This window comes from Ceratotherium simum, chromosome 8 (assembly GCF_057802395.1).
Source record: "Ceratotherium simum simum isolate JZ-2026a chromosome 8, ASM5780239v1, whole genome shotgun sequence".
NCBI lineage: Eukaryota > Metazoa > Chordata > Mammalia > Perissodactyla > Rhinocerotidae > Ceratotherium > Ceratotherium simum.
This window is the reverse complement of record NC_141907.1, coordinates 69538588-69555888: the sequence shown is the minus strand read 5'-3', so window position 1 is coordinate 69555888 and position 17301 is coordinate 69538588. Positions and strand designations below refer to the sequence as shown.

General features: G+C 39.5%; 1 protein-coding gene across 11 annotated transcripts in view; it reads left to right on the top strand.

The window, feature by feature from the left end:
- The first annotated feature begins 4844 nt into the window (after positions 1 to 4844).
- The window catches only part of WDFY3 (WD repeat and FYVE domain containing 3), a 256639-nt gene continuing 244182 nt past the window's right edge, over positions 4845 to 17301 (top strand). For 8 of the 11 annotated variants that reach the window (XM_087434534.1, XM_087434532.1, XM_087434530.1 and 5 more), the window contains exon 1: positions 4845 to 5319. The gene's annotated coding sequence lies outside the window, so the exon portion shown is untranslated. The remainder of the gene's footprint in view (positions 5320 to 17301) is intronic. The other 3 variants (XM_087434539.1, XM_087434538.1, XM_087434536.1) reach the window with 2 other exon arrangements.

Below are 17301 nucleotides of genomic sequence, written 5' to 3'. Positions count from 1 at the left end.
CAACAACCGCGTGCTGGTATAGAATATATATAATCCTAAATTTCTGTATAGGAGACTGATGAATTTTACATCACCCAGCATAGTACTTTTTAGCATGATTAAAAGACATGAAATAAATTCATAGTGGTTTCTTGAACTTTATCTTCTTACAGACGTCAGACTAGCCACTTTTTTCATTCTGGTCAGCAGATGGCAGTGTTTTACTTTATTTAGCTAACAGATTTCTCTCTCCTGAGTCCTGAGTCTTTAGACTCGTACAATTTAGACTCAATCTATTAAATAACACAGTATTTTTGAGAGTTAATTTTGTACTTTTTTGACCTCTAAATAAATATAGACTAGGGGCTGGTCTAGATAAAAAAAAATAATTCACTCACTTTTTTTAGTCAACTTGAACTTTCTTAAATTTTTTTTTTTTTTTAAAGGTTTTATTTATTTATTTTTTCCCCCCAAAGCCCCAGTAGATAGTTGTGTGTCACAGCTGCACATCCTTCTAGTTGCTGCATGTGGGACGCGGCCTCAGCATGGCCAGAGAAGCAGCGCGCCGGTGGGAGCCCGGGATCCGAACCCGGGTCGCCAGCAGCGGAGCGCGCTCACTTAACCACCAAGCCACGGGGCCGGCCTCAAATTCTTTTTCAATTTGCTTTTTACTTGGTTTATTGCAAACAAGTGTTCTCATTTTTGTAAACAACAGGAAAACTCAGTTTATTTTACTTTGTTCCTGAGCTTTATTTCTGAGAAAGGCCAATGCTGAACAGTACTTCTGGAAATAAAGTTTAAATTATATTTAAACTAAGAAGCACAGTTAAAAGTTTCATGGCTTCAGTTTTCCACCTGTAAGATTAATCATTTCAACTCTGAGGTTTTTGAACTTGAGAGTGAATCAAAGATATGGGTTTTATTCAGAGTGCCACAAAATATATACCAAATGACCTATAACAAGCCATTTGAATTTTTTCCCCCAAATTTTTTAATGAGTGAAAAAAATCTAGTCCTCATCCTACTATATTTAACTTGTAAAACTTTATCAAGATACTGGTTTGAAAAGTCTGAACTCTCCATAAAGAAATATGAAGGAATTGAAAATCAAGAGGGACTTCAAACCTTAAGTAGAAATACAATTCATTAATAATGAAGTGTGCAAAAAAAACTCTGTTTCAATTATAATCATGATCATCATGATGAGCAAAACCGATGATTGTTACTATTTAGTTTACTCATGTGGTCATGTTACTGTTCAAAACTTAAAGAAGCTTTATCTTGTAGTATTTACTTAAGTAAAAACACAGAAACCACACACCAAGCTACAACCTTCTCCCCTGCAAAGGAAACAAACGCTTCAGTACCTCTTTTGAATGTATTATAAGAACAGAAAAAGTCTCTAATTGGAACTTTCTAAAAGCATTTCTCCCCAATTAGAGCGCAGTAATGACTCTAAATGGCACTGTCTCGAGAACAGCTCATCAGTTAATTATAAGGAGTTCTCCAAATTGAAGAGCGAAGAATGATACTAAATTTCAATCAGTACAGATAAATATGGCATGTCACTATTCACTTGATATTTTAGACGGTCCCTCTAAAGAGGAAGATGTGTAGCAGAAATATTATTAATGTCTTTTTGAAAAGAACAGAGATTATGAGAATAAAATAGAATATTTACCCAAGACTATATTCTTGTCTAGAATATGGTTTTTATAGTCATTCAATTCTCATGATCCCCAGAGACTTTCATTTGCTTGCCCAGTTTATTTTCCATTTGGCTCCTTCAAACAAGGAAAAACAATATGGCATTTCTATTGTTGTCCCTAAAAGCCTGGGAAAATGGATGTATATCTTAAATATAGTAGTTATATAATTTTAAAATGTCAATTGAAGCTTCAATTCCTTTTAATTTTTGTGTTCCAGCATAATTTAGCACTCTGAATTCTGGTAATAAATATCTTACAATTCTATAATTTACTTATGTTTATCTCTGGGACAATTCTACCTGGCCAAGTTTAAATTACTTATTTTATCTTAAAAACAAATGTAAACAAAATAATTGTTTAAATAGCAAATTGTCAATACACATTATCTATCCTAACAATTTTCCCAAATTGCTCTTTTCTATTATTTTTTCTTTGTCTTACTTTTCGCTATTTTTCAGGAACCTTTTATCTCCTTCTTCCTTCATTTAAAGTTATGCTTTGTTTATTCATGTTCATAGAATTTTCAATCATGTTATAAACAAATATGGGTTTTGTTTGTTTGTTTATTGTCACAGATATCCTCCTGGTTGTTATTCTCTGTCATCACCTTATTCATGAATTGTAAGTTGGGGACCAGGCTCTGCTTAGAAATACGCAGCCCTTTCTGTTGGCTTCTCTAATCCCAGAGGAGTTTGCTGCACATGCCCCAATCCCTTTCCATCTGGCCCCTGCACAAAGGGTTTCTCCCACGTTAACACAATTCTTTGTTTTATAGAGAACCTTGAGTTTATCTGAGAGTGAATATATATGAAACAATAATCATGTTTCAGGAGAACCTGATCTGACCTTTTTTTTAATACTCAAACCCTAAGATGACAGAGAAACTACACTTAGCTGGCAACAAAGACTAAAGAAGGTAAGGCTGTAATGAAGACGGATCTGAAACAGGGCTGCAGAAAGTAAATGTGAAGGGTCTGATTTCTCTGGATACTATCCGTTCGTACAGTGCTTATGTTTTTATGGCTTCAGTACAAAAGAAAAAAGCTTGCTACATTTTTGTGTCTATCAATGAAAAACCTGTGTGAGATTTTCAGTTTGTAAGACATTAACAAGAAATGGCTGTATTTGCATATTGATCTATCCATGAACTTTATTGCAATATAGTTCTTTCAACAAATATTTATAATTAAAGTATTAATGAACTTAAAAAATGCAGACCTCTTCTTTCTTCAGTGTAAATAAAATCGTAAAAAGATTCCTGAAACCTCAAATTTCACTGAAAATCCTCCTTTTAAAATGCATGCTGGTCTCAGTGTTTAAGTCAACTGATTTTCTCACTCATTTTGTATTCATGTTACCCAATCTTTTTTTTCCTGCAAATATACAGTTTTATAAGCAAATACTTAGGAGTCAAAAATTTTGTGGTAATTTTGTCTAGTAATAGACTGGAGAAACACAAAATCTAAATAAACACCAAAAAGCCAAAAAGAACACACACACACACACACCCGCGTGCGCGCGCGTAGACACACTATACACCCCTCGCCCCCAACAGATAGGTGCTTTGTTTTTAATAATTTATTCCAAAATGTATTATCCAAAGCTATCTCAAAGACTTTATTTGGGTTTAAAAGAGTTTTAGACGCTGATGCAGGTTGTTGATTTCAAATAGAATTACTGGTATTGAAAGATGGCAACTGAAATCCGGAACCTAACTGAGTACAGGTTACTTTGTGAGGATCAAAGAAAAAAGAGTAGAGCCCCACCTCTCTGCCTCTCAAAGTGCACTATTTTTTATTAAAATATATATTTGGGTTTTGTTTTGACATATTCTTTTCAAAGAGCTTTGAAACTCATTTTTATAATAACAATATTAGGTTTGAACTTAAAAAAACACTCATTTTGAAGTAAAATCTAAAACTATGTTTTAAAACATTTCTCCCCATATTTGGCCTGTCGAAAGGAATGATTTTTGCACACTTCTAGCCGTCTTATTCTGAAAGGGCAAGGTGCTTTTTTTTTGATAGCCACTGTCCCAAAGAAGCACAACGGTTACCCATCCCCCTCCAAAGTGCCCACATACAATATTTGTATTTTATTTCAGCAGTGCTGAACCTTGTAGTAATCGTTGAGTGAATCCTTACAAATGGGTCCAATTTGCCAAAGGCAAAGTGGCTAAAAAGAAGCAAACAGCAAGTCCAGCTTGCTTCATCTTTATTAGAGGAAATTCACAAGCTTCTGTAGATTGCAGTGTTAGGAAAAACCCCTTTGTCATTAGAACGATGATATTACCACTTCCCCACTCTAAGCCTCTTTAAGGGAGTCCACTCCTAATTGCTGACTCAGTTGGTCTCCATTGCCAGAACTGAAGCATGCCCCAGATCGTCCACTGGGTTGATGAGGGACAAACTGATGACCATTGAGCAGTTATCGGTTTAGCAGAGCGTGCCAATTTGGTCGAAAGACTGTTTGTTAGCATTGCAAAGGTATAAATAATGTCCTTTTCAGGAAGGTTAAAAAAAACCCTAAAATCTTAAGGCGACCGGCTCAAGGTCACTGAGGGAAGGCAACATTTGAGACTGGGCTCTTCAACTCCTCGGCCCAATAGTGGACGGGAGCCAAACACGGTACCATCAGGAGTTCCGAAGCTGCGTAGTAAAATAGCTAGTGTGGGCAGTCCTTTTGTACTCCAGCTAGAGTAAAATGAACGCAGTCTTCCGACCTTCCATCGCCGTCTGACCGCATCCAGCAAATGGGTGTAGGGTTGAGAGCAGAACCCAGCTGTCCTTTCTCAGCTGAGTCTCGGGAAATTGGAACTGAGGAGGGTGAGACCCGCGGGAGAGGGGCAGTGGGTTGGGGGAGGGCAACGAGAGCAGCTGAGCGCAGGGCGAGGGGTAGAAAGCCAGGGTGTGTGCGTCGGGAAGGGAAGAGGGGAGAGGGACAACAGGGACAACGGGGGCCAAACTCAAGCTCAGGGAATCCAGCGTCCGCTGCCTGCAAAAGGGGGCGAAACCGGCCAGTAAGAGTGAGGCGTAAGCGGGAAGCAGAGGGAAGGGAAGAAAGTAAGGAAAGAGGAAGGAAAGGCAGGAGGGGAAAGAGGAAGAGCGGCTGCAATTTCTGCGGCCGGCTCAGTAGGAGGAGCAGGAGGGGAAAGAGGAGGATCCCGAGTCAGTCAGTCAGGCAGCCAGCGGGAGGTGGGGAAAGCAGGAGGAGGAGGATTAAAGATGGCCACCAACAGCTGCGGGAAACGGCAACAAGCCCTCACTTTCCGGGATGGTCCCTGCGGGTCGGCCCGGCCTTGATGGAGAGGAGAAGCCCGAGCAGCGCCGAGGCTGAGGCGGCGGCGGCGGCGGGGACCCAGCGAGGAGGAGGACGCGGGGGAGCAGGCACCGGGGCCGGAGAAGGGAAAGGCGGCGGCATCTCTGCCCCGGCCGCCTAGCGCGCCGCCCGCCTCGGCGGACCGGTTCCCGCACCTCGCGGCCGCAGAATCGAGCCCGGCCCGCGGCCCTGTGCCCGCCGCGGGGCTCCCGGGCCCCGCCGCCCCCTCCCGTGCAGCGCGCCCTCGGCGCCCAGCCCCGGCCCGCCGCGGTCCCCGCTCCGGCCAGGCCCGCCCGCGCCCGCCCGCCCTCCGGTGAGTGCCCCCTGCCCCTCCCCCGGCGCGCCGGGCCGCTTTGTTCGCGGGGCGGAGGCGCTGCCCACTCGCGGCCCCGCGCCCGCTGCCCCTGGGGACAGGCCGCGGCCCGGCTGCCGGCCTCCCCCGGGACCACGCTGCCCCCGAGCCGCTGCCGCCGGGGCTGGCGGCCTGCCCTGTGTCCTCCACTGCGGCCTGGAGAGGGCGCCGTCGCGGTCAGATCGGGTCGGGGTCGGGGTCACGGGCGGCTGGCGGAGGAGAGCGACGCTGGGGTATTTCGAGAGACGGGGGAGGAGAGGGCTGGCCGCTGCCGCTGGTGAGCAGCGGGGGCGTAACCCGGCGGTCCGGGAATAGGGGTCTGGCCGGGGCCCCTCCGCCAGACTCGGTGGGGTCTCGGCTCCCGGAGCCCCCCCGCGCCCGGGCGCAGGCAAGCGAGGCCTCCATCCCCCGGGCGCTGTCTCCAGGGCTGCGGGCCTCCCCTGGCGTCTTCCCGAGCCCCGCTCTCTCCCCCACGCCCTGTGCTGGAAACCTTCGTTCATGGAAGGAGCCAGAGATGCTCCTGGCATGTGTGTTTGCCCTTTTATTCTCTTGTACAAGGGATGTGGTGGCATCGCCAGCATTCATGGTTACGGTGGGGTTTTAACAGCAGATGTGACCTTTCCGACCAAAAGCCATTTGGCAGACCTGGCCAGTGTTTGATCCTCAGGTGAAGAGTTTCGTTGATTTTTACCATTGAATTCTGAGATCTGCAGTGTTAGGTCTCCCTTTCACTGAATAGTCTGATAAAATCGGGTTGAAAGGACGTTTCCTGTGTATGTGAACCCTTGCCTCGGCTTCCAGTGCCTTAAAAATGGTTGTTTCCTGTGGGAAAATGGTGCTAATGCATACGAAAAACTATTTTTTGTTCAGTGATGAGTATTAGTTGGTTAGTGCCAAGTGGTTATTGTAGTCTGAAAACCAAACAAAAAATAAAAACAAAACCTTGTGCTTTGAGATAGCAGCATATTTCCAGGTTGGAATTATTTGATAGTAGGTTGACAATTATTTTCCACCATCAGTCTATATAACAAATAAGCAACATAAAAAAGAAACAAAAATATGTTGGGACAAAAACCTAGGTGTGATATTAGTGTATAGGTCTAACAAAAAATAAATCCCGCTTAAAAAGAAAAATAAAACTTTATCGTGGGACTCTAAGCATAGGAATTAGCTTATGTTTTTTATATTTAAAAATACTTATTGCATTAGACTGACTAGAGAACTCTCCCCGTGTTATTTGAGCACCAGTAGTGCATGTTACACTTTGAACCATTCATTCTCAAGCTGCTAGAAATGTAGGTTTCTACTACTAGTTTCTTTTTCAGTTGAAATCGATTCATGTAAAAAATGTTTCTAATTTAAAATTTCTGCAAAAAGGAGATATGAATTGGAAGACATGATGTTCTAGTCTTACTTGCAAAATCTGTTTTAAGAAGTAAATGACAGTGTAATATTTCAATATTAGTTGGATTTTCTGCTTTGAAGATTCTTAAATTCCACTGCTCAACTTTGCAATTTTAAGAGTTTACGTCAGGAATTCTTAATTTCCTGCATGTGCTTCAGAGGGTCCTTGAATCCTCAGAAATCATATGCAGAATGTAGCATGTATACACATTTTTTCTGGGTAGAGTCTGTGGAGTCATCACATTCTCAAAAAGATCTGGCTTCACAAAAGATTGTGAACCACTGGATATATAAATAAAGGATAAATCTGCTATAGTTGGAAAGTTAAAATTCTTAGAGGATTGGATTTGATAATTTATATTCCCTTTCCAGTTATGTCTAAGAAATGTTTGTTATTGTTTAGCACATAGAAATCGTTTTTCATGTATTCTTATTGAAACCTCAGGAAAATGTTAATCCTGTTTTACAGTTGGGGAAATAGATATTTAGAGATGCTTGTTCAAAGTCACACGGCCACTGATGGGCCAGCATTTGAACCCAGACTGTCTAAAGTCAGAGCACTCCTAACAAGGCTACACTAGGCTTTGAGTCAATAATAGCATTTGCTTGATGTTCAAAGGAGTAATTGATGTTTCATCACAATTGAAAAATGGATCTGAGATTATCATAACACAAACTGTTGTGGGATTTTAGAGCCTCTGACTCCGAGTAGGAAGAGACCTTAGTGATACTAACCTCTCTTAATAATGCTAGTCTGAAATCACACCTAAAGTAGGGCCGTTTCTGCAGCATCCTTGGCAGGATCATCCAGCCTCTGATTTTCGTACTACTTGTGATTACAAGTTTACTTCTTTTTTTGACATTTTTAATCATTTTCTGTTTATGTGAGTTAAAATCTGCCTTACTGATATTTTTGCTAAGTTCCAGTTTTTCCTTTGTACATATGAGGCATTTATCATCAATAAAAGAGTTAAGAGATAAATGACTTCTAGTCTAATGTTTTTGTAGTCAAGTTTATTGACGTATAATTTACATGCAGTAAAATTTTGACAAATGTATACAGTTGGATAATTATCACCACACTCAAGATGTAAAACAATTGCATCACTCCAAAAAGTTCTCTCCTGCCCCTTTGTAGTCAATCTGCCCTTCTACCCCCAGCAACCATTAATCTAACTAATGTCCATATAGTTCTGTTTTACTAGAATATCATATAAATGAAATCATACAATATGTAGTCTTTTGTGTCTTATTTCTCTTATCATAATTCTTTTTATATTCATTAAGTTGTTGCATGTATCAGTAGTTTGTTCAGTGGTCTGCCCATAGATGTTGTAACAACTTGCTCTCCAAAGAAAAAATCCTGGATTTGTAGCATTTGCTAATTATTGCAGTGTAAAGACTCTCAACGTGGCCCATTTTTAGCTACCTCAGCCAGCTAGCAAAATTCCTGAAAATTTAACAGTGGGCTCTCACAAGTTGGTACCAGCTAGCTCTAGCACACTACTGAGTTTGTTCCTTTGTATTGTTCAGTAGCATTCCATTGTATTGAGGTACCACAGTTTGTTTGTCTGTTCGTGAATTGGGACATTTGACTTGTTACCAGTTTTGGTCAGTTATGAATAAAGCTGCTATAAAAAATATGTACAGGTCTGTGTACAATTATATACAGGGACAGATGTTTTCAGTTTTCTTGAGTTGTACCTAGGAGTGGGATTACTAGGTCCTTTTGTAAGTGTATATTTGTCAATGTCAGTAACTTTATATTGAACTGCCAAACTGTTTTCCAAAATGTCTATACCATTTTGCATTCCTACCTGCAGCAATGTAAGAGAATTTCAGTTGCTCTGCATCCTTGTCAGCACTTAGTATTGTCAGTTGTTAAAATTTTAGCCATTTGTTATATGTGTAGGGGTCTCCTTTAAAGTTTTTGACTTCTTAATTCTTATTTTCAGTAGTATTTGAACCAATAGAAAGATTATGACAGACAGTACTAAATAATTTTTTGTTTGGCTTGGTCATCAGTCGTGATCTCACCATGAAGCCTCCAGCAATTGAAAGATGTTTCTTGAGTTTCTTGTTGCGCAGTTGCCTTTCATGTTAGAATTGCTTTTTTAAAAGGAGTCATCGTTAGGGAATTCTAATATTTAGATGTTAACATTTTTTAAATTTTGGCTTTTTTTTAAAAAAAAAGTTAAGTAAAACTTTGTTTCTTTAAGAAAATTTAGAATTTAAAAAAATTCTCAAAAAAATTTTAAAGCATTTTTTCAACTTTTACTTGGACTTAAAGAAAAAAAATAGACTGAAATAATTCAATCATGTAGCCTTTGAACTTATCCCAGATCTTGTAAGAAGCATTAATACATAAATGATTGTAGCATTACTTTTCAATATTTAGAAAACTAATTTTCATGTAATATTTATAATGTATATTCCTGATTAAATATATTTGATTTAATTAGTATATTGTCATATACTAATGTGTAATAAGTATGACATTCAGAGCACTGATTTTATTCTGGGATATATGTTTTAGTTTTTCAGATGGAGCAACAACACATTTGAAGGCCAATCATTTAAGTACAATTTAAAAATAGTACATTTGTGGGCGGGCCCGGTGGCTTGGGGGTTGGGTGTGTGCGCTCCGCTACTGGCGGCCCGGGTTCAGATCCCAGGTCCGCACCGACGCACCGCTTCTCCGGCCATGCTGAGGCCGCGTCCCACATACAGCAACTAGAAGGATGTGCAACTCTGACGTACAACTATCTACTGGGGCTTTGGGGAAAAAAAGGAGGAGGATTAGCAATAGATGTTAGCTCAGAGCCGGTCTTCCTCAGCAAAAAGAGGAGGATTAGCAAGGATGTTAGCTCAGGGCTGATCTCCCTCACAAAATAAATAAATAAATAAATAAATAAAAACAGTACATTTGTGATATTTTAGTATCGAGCATACATCTTTAACTCTCTGTTTTTTTTTTTACCAGCTCAAACTTTACTACTTAGCTCTAGATTCATATACCCAGCTGCTAGTTGAGACATATCCACTGAGATGTTCCAAACCTTAACTCATAATCTTTCCCCCAAAATGTTTTCCCTGCTCCTGTCTTCTCAGTTAGCATCTACCCTGTCACTCAATGGAAACTTGGCAGTCACCTTCCATTCCTCAGCCTTCCTCAGTTTCCACATCCAGCTAAGCATCATGTCCATTGCTTTTATCTTCTAAATATTTCTCCTATTCAGCCTCTTCATCCTCAGAAGCCTTTGTTCAGGCCTGTATTTCTCTGCTGAAGTATTACAGCGGTCTTCTAAATGCTCTTCTCAACTCTCGTCTCACCCCTTCTTATCGATTCCTCTCATACCCTTTCCAAAATGAATTCTCTTTTCTTTCTTTTTTAATTTTGAAAAATATAAAGTTGCGATCTTTCCAGTCTGCTTAAAATCTTTTAATAGATCCTAAGTCTTTACCAAAGGGCCATTAAAGCATGGGGTCCTAGTCTCTCCAGAGCTGTATGACCTTGCTCCAACTTCTCCAGTCTCATCTCTGACAACCATTCATTTGTTCATTCCTTAGGAAAAGATTTGACTGTCCGCTCTCTGCTCTGCACAATGCTAGGTGTTGGAGTTATGTCAAGGAGCTTAAATTCTAGTCGGGGGACAGGTAACAAGTGTATACTATTGTCACTTGGTTATAAGTGCCATGGAGAAACGTAAGGCTGGGTAAGGGACTTAAGAGAGTCCTGGGGTGCTGACGTGTGGTGGGGTTGCCATGTATAGAGGGCTATCTGAGAAGGCCTCTCTGTTTCGGTGACAATTGAGCAGAGACTTGAAGCATTTAAGGGAGTGAGAGTTTTAGATCTGAGGGAAGAGCAGGTGCTGAGGTCCTGAAGCAGGAGGGTGCTTGACGTGTTCCGAAAACAGCAAGGGGTTGGCTGGAGGGAGGTGAAAGCTGAGGTCAGGGTGGCGGGGAGGCCAGCAGACCGTGGAGGCCAGTGTAAGGACCTGGACTTCTGGGCTCAGTGAGTTTGAGCCTAGAGTGCGTCCTGTGCGTGGACAGAGATGCATTCTTGTTTCCTACTCGCAGTTTCTGAAGTATGCCGCCCTCTCCTGCCCCCACGCTTTCCTTCTACCCGGAACAGTGCTTGCTTGTCCCTCCCCTGTGTTCCCTTAGCACCCTTTGTCGTACCCCTACTTAATAGCTGCTTTGTTGGTTTGTCTCCTTTCCCTAGACTGAAGTCTTAGATTTTTTTTTAAACCTCTGAATTCCTATTTCATTGAATTAATGTCTGTTGAATTATGGAATTGCTGAAAATGGGATTAATCATTGAAAACTGGGTAGGAGATACCCAACAGTGTTACATAGTAACTGCTAGCTCCTGTGGACGTGGATTCTGTCTGTTTTGCTGACCACTGTACGTTTAGGGCCAGGGCAGTGAGCTGTGCGTAATAGGTGCTCAGTAAATACTTGGTTAATGATTGCACATCTGGGTGCCAGCCTCTGCTCTTTCTCTCTTCTGCTTCCCTTAAACCCATTGATAAGCTTCCCCCAAGTCTCCTAACATGTTTCCCTATGGCCTTATCCTTCCTCTAATTGTATGCTCGAGAAAGGCCAAATACTTAAGAAATTCATTCATTCATTCATTATAAAAAATGTAGTAGTAAAGAAATGTAGAGAATTTCTCTCCAAGCAAAATAGATAGGGTTCATTGGGCAATGCTTTGGTTCATTGACGCTTCTGTTTTGCTTTCTTTGGTGGGAATTTTTTGAGGTTACTTTAGTACTCAGCTCCTGAATCTTTAATAAACAAGACGCTGATAGGTCTAGAATATCACTTCTATAAACAACTCAACCAGGAGCCCTGCAGAGTGTGAAAAGTCTAGTACCAGAAATAAAATCGACGATATTTCTTAGTGTGTTTCATTCGGTTAGACAAGCAGTTACGGTTGGTGGATTTGCCTGACTGTGCTGGTGCGGGGCTCTCGGTGTTTTGTGCCCACCACTGAGTCTGTAGAAGTGTTAGGCTCCAGCACAGACCCTTCAACCCGGGAGTGTCAGGTGTCATCCTAAGCCTAGAATTGTTACTGTAACTGAGTCCCTCAGTCTTTACATCTCAGGCTTCCAGGTCCTGTCCAACCCCCCAGTGCCTGCATGTCTTTGAGCCTGCAGGGGAAGGACATTGGGAAATGCTAAGTATTGTATCTGCAGAAGCTGTAAGACTTCAGGCAAAACATTTAAAGTAATGTCTGTTAGTGATATGAGTCATTTTTTCCAGTTTTTATTTAACCAAAAATCATTGTGTGCAATAGACTGTCTTGTGTATAATAGATCATAAATATTGGATTATTGATCTTCATAGTGTTGTAATTGTGACAAGCCTAGTGATATGCCCTGTAGTTTTTTTAGTATAGGAAATACTTTGTATATCATAGCCCACTTAACATGGGTACTATTTGTATTTTGACCAACTGCACTGTAATTTCACTAAGTGCTGAGTTTTTGTTTTGTTTTGGATTTGGAGTTTTTTGTTGTTGCTGTTTTAACGGTTGTGCATGAGTAGGGCCTTGGTTTTGTAAGCCCATTCTAATAGAATGGTCTTACTATTAAATTTGCACATTGGTTTTCTTAAGTTGAGGGAAATTATTAATGACTTAGGTTTAGGTTTTCTCCCATAAATTTTTTTAAATTTTTGTCACCTGCTTCTATTTGTGTATAGTATATTAGTATATGACTTGACACAGTATTAATGCATTTAGTCATTTTAAGTTTCATATATCATTGTTTTGTGATATTCCACAAAAGAGCACCGTGGTGATCAGGTGCCTCGTTGGTACCTGGGCAAGCCTGAGACTTGTGTGTGAGCTGTGACAACCTTTTCTATCATTTTGCTGACCCAATAGCAGATACTTGTAAGCCTTAAGAGAACCGAGTCCCTACTTTGTAAAGAGAACAGACTTAATGTGGTAGTGTAATTATGCGTTTTGGTGAGGTTGCAAGTTTAGATTAGTCACTGTAAGTCAACTAGATACTTTCATAGCCACAGTGGATTTCAGGTACTATGCTTGTATTTTCGAGTTTAGAAGACTACTGAATGAAGATTTTTTTAAATAAACTAATTATAGTTGTTGGATTCTTTTGCCTATGGCCTAATCCCTTTAAAGTATTCATTATTCCTACTTATAAAATATAAGTGCCTGTTTATAAGGGCACTTCAGAGGCCCAGAAATTAAGGGATTTGAATTCTTATTCTACCTCTGCCACTAGAAAGCTGTGTTACTTTGGACGGGTCACTGGCCTGTCTGGCCTCTGGTTCTTCATTTGTTGGCAGTCCTTTCCACTCCAGGGCCCTTAGAGAATAGTGATAATGGAGTTCTGGCACTAATTCTTTGAGCTTTCCTCAGTTTCTTACGCTCTTGGCACCTATGTTGTAAGAGGGATCATGTTACAGGGTGATTTGACGGTCTTCATTCAACACTTGATGGATCTGCTACATTGTTTAATCCCAGGCCCAGCTTCCTGTATAGTGTTTCTTCCTAGCTCATTGCCCTCTGTTCTCCAGTCAGTGTTGACTTAAAGGAGGCCAATTAATTTAATATTAGCCTAAGAAAAATAGGAGTCTGATACCTAGCCATTATCTGATATTAAAAAGTCATGCCAAAATTATTTTGTATTATCTGCTATTTTCTTCAAGGGGGACAACTAATTTGTTTATCTGCACAGAACTTATAGGTTTATTGCCTTGGTCTAAGTAAAGCATCCACACACACAAGTTTTACTTTATAAGTTGCATGACTTAGGAGGTGATTGATTATTATATTTAGGACTTAGCGATTTAAACAGAATCCTACAAATATCTTCTCAAAATATCTAAATCTTAGTACATTTTGAGTGTTTGAGTTTAGAAAAGCAGCTTATTTACTTGTTTTAATTTCTCTAGCGCTTATTCAAATGACATTACCTTACTGATATATTTTTAAAATTTTGAAGTAATTATAAACTCATAGGAAGTAGTGAAACTAATAGAGTCCTGTGTACCCTTCACCCAGTGGTAACATCTTATATAACTATAGTACAGTACTGATTTGTATTTTATTACTAAAAATAATGATCTTGCTCATTTTGAAAAATGTTGGCAAATATAAGAATGTTGGTGTTTTTGTTCTCCTCAGAGGGTGAAGAGGTTAGCATGTACAAATTCAGATTCTATGCCTTGTTTCCATAGGCAGCAGACCAAGGGTATGTTTCTTCCCTGCATTTCCTATGAAAAGGGCGACAGGTAACCAGGCAAATGGCTGGTTATTTTTCACTGGGTGGTTCATTCACAGCCCTGGATATGGTCATGTAAAATTTCAATTACATGGCATTCTTCTTAATTCCTCTTTGCTGCACTTCTTTATTTAATCACTACTGTATTTGCTTACTGGGAACTTTCATTCTTAACATGTAATGAATATAAAGAAAGAAATATTGGGCAGTTAGTCAAGTAATATTTATTAAGTACCTTCTATCATTGTGTTGAATATAGAGGAGATTTTGGAAAAGTAGAAGGGATGTTTCTAGTGTAGTTGAATAAACAGCTGTGGAACATTACCACATACTGTATCATGTATTTCAGCAGATTGTATTCTCTCTCCACACGCATAGCACATAGGCGTGTAATTGGCCTTCAGTGAGTATTGAGCGAATGAATGGACTTAGGTAATAAGCATGTTGTCAGAAAATTATGTAAGTCTTAAGAAAATAAATCACTGTCACTCCTAGGAATTGTAAGACTGTTCATTATCGAGTGAAAGAATGAAAATACATGTTTTATTATGTTTCTTCTCTTCACCCTAGAAATCCCTCAGTAAATTCATCATCAGATTTTCTTGATTAAAGCCTGGGTCGCTGTGACTCTAAAGCTCACGTTCTTTCCCCATGGCACATTTGCTCATTAAAACACGGAGTTAGGTGATTTAGATGATAAATGCCATAGGTAAGTAAACAAGTATGAAATAGAAATAAACTCCGTGTCAGTTATTTTTAGAAAAATTATTGTGTATTGATTGCCTAATAATTTGACTTAGCTTGATTTATTTGTGTAATGACTAGTGATTAAATTAGATCAGGTGTAAGGGATTAAACTTGCTCTGGGAACCTAGTTCTTATTTCCCAAAGTGATGCTACACAGTAAATAGACTCTCAAATGATGCCGTAGTGTGTGCTAATAATTCTGTAATTTCTTTTTCTAAATATTTATCAAATGGTTTATTGTGTGCTTTGCTGGGTACAGTGGGAGCTACATGGATGTTTAAGACATGGGTAGTTCTGCTCAATAACTTGATAATATAGTGGAGATAAGATAGATGCATAAATAATTGAGCAGTATGCGATTAGTCTGTCTGAGGGCTACAGAAGTTCTATGGATACTTAGTGAGTAGAAAGATTACTTTGAGTTAGAATGATTAGGGGAACCCTAAGATGATGTTTGATATGAATATCAGAGGGATTGATAGAATTTCCTTGGTGAAAACTATGAAATTTACTTATATCAGAATTATAGAAAATTATAAAATCAAATGATTTCACCATGAATAAATCAGATGAGGTTTCTTGGAAAAAAATTAGTCTGAATTTATTATTTAAGTAATGAAGATAGAGATTAGGAATAAAGTAAAACACTTAGAAAAAAACATTTTTAACATGAAAAGCTTACTTTTGCTTCTGAAGCATTTTGGAACTAGGTCACCATGAAAATTGTACTAAATATGACTTCCCTAGCATTCTTTTTAAAGATAATTTGATCTGTTGGATTAATGACAGATGTGCTTTATTTATTTCATTTTATTTACTAAGTCCAGAAATAAAGTTATCTCTTTGCTGTTTTATTATTTCTGAAGTTCCAATGTTTCAAGTATTTCTGTTATGTCTGAGTGAAGTAGCATTGGAAGAATTATCTTGACATTGTGAAGGTCAGCGTTGCTAAGAGGTAGCTATTGGTGGGGGCTTAAAGAAGAGGCTGGAGGAAGAAGGGAAAGAACGATGTGGGTGAACGGCAACATGATGGGGGAGTGGGAGAGGAAAGAGAACTCTCTGTAAAGGGGCATTGTTCTGCCTCGAGTCATTCAGTCCAGCAGATGCTCACCTGTGCCTAGTCAAACTTGAAGCCTTTCTGAAAGCTAGTTTCTTCTTCAAACCTATATAAAGAGCAGAAAATCCTGACTTTGCTTTAGTTATCCAATAAATATTAGTGAAAAATGGCGTCATAACATGGGTTTGTGTTCTCCACCTCCTTTTCCACAGAGACCTAGATTTAAATCTGAGTCACCAGAGTAAATAAGTTCAGTGATTCCCAGCTTGTGTTAGGTTGCATAACCACTGCATGGGTTAGCATAGGTGTTTATACTTTCAGGAGGGTATGGGGAAACCCGACGAGACATGGCAGCTGCTGAAAAGGCATTAAGGCCACCATTAGCACCCACATGCTCTTATGTGGCTGGGGCAGGCAGGAGGCAGATGTGCTGAATAGCCTTTCTGAGATGACAATACTAGTGATCTCTATTCATAGCTTGGAGAAGAGTATTGTATCCTTCTTAGAAAGCTTATTCTTTTTTTCTCTTTATGGATTTGCATGCACTTTGAATTTTCTCAGCCTTATACTTTTCATCAAAAATCAGCCACTTTTTGGCTATTAGCTGCCAGTGTTGAAAGATCTTTAAAAAGATCCTCATATTCTAGCCTTTTTTCTTTCTACTCTGCTTGTTGACATCCACTTTAGCACAGGGTTTATTAGTTGCTTTGCATATCCTAATGTCATCTGACAAAGCATCATTCCAGTCCAGTGAAGATCTGTTCAGCAAGGGCTATTTTAATGGAAGAAGATTGGTTGCATTCCTGTACCTAATTGTTATTTTGGTGTTGTTATGTAACATCAAGCATGCTTATAGATATTAATCACACCTGCTTGTGCTTTCTTCAGTTTTGTTCAAGTTTAGAAATGCTCTTACATAGCATGTTGGCTACAATGATCTCGGTATTTTTTAACATTTTTGTCTCATCCTTCTAAGTAGCAGAGGTTAAGTACTATGCACAGGTTTTGCGTTAGACTTCTGCATTTTATGATGTTTTCATTAAGAGATCAATAAAGTCCTATTTTTACAAAAAATTTTTTAAAGGTGGCAAAGTCACTTCTTTAGTAAAGAATGCTGTTGCTTATTGGGATTATAGTTAAAACTAAATTTAATTATTACTTTCTCATCCGATTATCTGTTTTCTTCATAACTCACTATAACATCTCTATAAACAGCAATTTCGAAGATAAATTGGTCAGTAACTCATTCCCAGATGCCTGAAATAGAGAAGTCCTACCAAAATAAACAACCAATAAAATGGATTTTTAAAAGATAAATGTTAAACATAGTGTTAAGTTGATGAAAGGGCTATAGTAATATAAAATTAGAATAGAGGAAAATAATTGCCCAGTGAGAGGGTAAGAGCAAATGAAATTAATGCATGATGTGAGATGCAACATGCATTGTGTTTATTGATCAATGGGGAGTTGTTTTTG